Here is a 2782-nt window from a genome sequence, read left to right as displayed (position 1 = left end):
CTCCACAATGGAATATATAAAACATTTCAACATATATAAACATGCTTTTTTTAATTTTTGTATTTAAATATTTTATTTCCTCTGAATTTGCTCACAATCTTTTATAACATAATTTTTAGATTTTATTCTAATTTGGTATAAAAGACAGTAGAATGCATTGTAATTCATATTACACAAATAGAGTACAATTTTTCATATCTCTTGTACACAACAGAGTCACACCATTCATGTCTTCATACATGTACTTAGGGTAGTGACATCCATCTCATTCCACCACTTTCCTATCCCCATGCTCCCTTTCTTTCCCTTCCTCCCCACTGCCTTATCTATAGTTTGTCTATTCCTCCCATGCTTCTCCCTCCTTTCCATTACATATCAGCAAGTTTATGTCAGAGAAAACATTCAGCATTTGGTTTGGGGGGATTGGCTTACTTCACTTAGCATAATATTCTTCAGCTCCATCCATTTACCTGCATATGCCATGATTTCATTCTCTTTAATGATGACCATTATCCCATTTTGTACAAAAAGAACATTTTCTTTATCAATTCATATACTGAAGGGCATCACAGCATACTACAAGAATGCAGCTACAACAATGTTTATAGTAGCACAATTTAAAAAATGATTTTAACTATCAGATTATAAATGCTTTTTCTAAAAATCTGATATAAAGGTATAAAAACTCTACATGGTTTCTATTGAACATTGTGGATGTTGAAGGTGTTGAATATTTTCTTATATATTTATCATCAGAAATACTATTATTTCTACTAATAAAATGTTTCTAAAATGAAAATATTAAATGGAGAAACCAATAAAGTAATAGCCTTGCCTCATAATGTATTAGGTGTAAGACTTTGTGAATAATTTAGTATTTTTTAGGTGTAAAACCTTAGCTATATTTCATTTGAATCTTAGATTTTCTCACTTAGTAACATTATAAACTATGATATATCACTTAACTCTGGGAATCTCAGTTTGATTATCTGTCAATCATTAATAATTGCTCTCAGATTTTTCTGGAAAATTTGAACATGCCCAATATTGTTTTCTTTTTCTTTTTAAAAAATATTTATTTATTTATTTATTTTTTAGAGAGAGAGAGAGAGAGAGAGAGAGAGAGAGAGAGAGAGAGAGAGAGAATTTTATTTTTTATTATTTTTTTTTTTTTAGTTTTTGGCGGACACAACATCTTTGTTTGTATGTGGTGCTGAGGATCGAACCCAGGCCGCATGCACGCCAGGCAAGCACACTACTGCTTGAGCCACATCCCCAGCCCTGTTTTCTTTACTTATGTGTTATAAAAGAATTTTTCAGAGTTCTCTAAAGTAAAGTAGCCCTGAAAAAAAGCAAGTGCTCTATAGAATGTAGACATGTAGTGGTCATAACTTTTGAGATCAGAACTACATGAAGCTTGGTTTGTATACTCCATCAATTCAAGTTTTGTAAACAAGGGATAAGACAATGTTTTTATACCATGAAGAAGACCTCATAGCAAGACAGGTAGACACTGCAGTCACTTATCTGCAATAAGTGAAGTCCCAATATCACATCCACTTATCACATCCACCACATTTGCAAAAAGACATCTCATTACATCAAAACTGGTATATGAGATGTAACCTCACCAAAAGTCTCACCAAGCACAAAAAATTTGAGCACCATACATGGGAGGGAGGAAGCCAGGACCAGATCAAACAGAAACTGCTTGCATTAAGACCTGTAACCACCTTAGTGATGTAGCTGAACACAAAGAAAAATCAAAGCATGAGTATTGGGGTTTAGAGATAAGTGTGCAAAAGGCTTAATTGTTCTAAGGCAAGGAAGCAATGTAAACCATAATTGTAACTATGCAGTTATAAATCACAATTTTAAACAAAAGGACAGAAAAACAGGCAGAAGTACCAAATTAAAGAACAGGATAGAGTTTTTAACTCATAATAGAAGACTTGACAATCCTTACCAAAGGGGTGAAGATGTCCAGAAATTTTCCTTTATGAAGATAATTTGTGGAAAGAGGGAGTTTTTTGTTTCTGAAGAAAATTTTGGCAGAAAGTATAGAATAAGAGGAGGAATAGCAAAATCACAAAAGTCACAGAAGGAAACTAGAGTCTAGTAAGATGTTCAGTTATAGGGTTGGGGATATAACTCAGTTGATAGAGTGCTGGCCTCACATGCACAAGGCCCTGGGTTTAATCACCAGTACCACCAAAAAAAGGTTCAGTTACAAATTTTTATTGTGTTTACATGATGTCATTTAGAATTATTATTAGTATTATTATTTAAATCAGGAATTGAACCCACAGGTGCTTAACTACTGACCCAAACCCCAGCTCTTGCTTTTCTTTTTCTTTTTTTTTTCTTTTTTTTTTTTTGTTTTGTTTTTTGAGACTGAATCTTGCAGAATTTCTGAGACTGGCTTTGAGCTTGCAATTCTCATGCCTTAATCTCTAGAGCCAACCAAGATTACAGGCATTCGCCACCATGCCCAGCTTGGAATTTTTTTTTAAGTTATTTTATTTTTATATATCAGGACTTCATCTGACAATGATTGTATTTTCTTTTGCTAATGTTTTGAATAGAATCTGTACCTTATACCACAAATAACCTAAAAACTCACTCTTTATGTAAATATGATATCATCTTGGCATGAGTGGAATGACTCTACAGTTTTTGAAGGGACTCCCTAAGTATGGTCAAGCATAATGTCAAATCTTTGATATTGTTCCATAAGAAATTTGGAAAAGAATGTGGCACATTAAATGTATATTCTAATAAA

Source organism: Marmota flaviventris, chromosome 12 (assembly GCF_047511675.1).
Source record: "Marmota flaviventris isolate mMarFla1 chromosome 12, mMarFla1.hap1, whole genome shotgun sequence".
In the NCBI taxonomy this organism is placed as follows: domain Eukaryota; kingdom Metazoa; phylum Chordata; class Mammalia; order Rodentia; family Sciuridae; genus Marmota; species Marmota flaviventris.
This window is presented reverse-complemented; position numbering follows the sequence as displayed.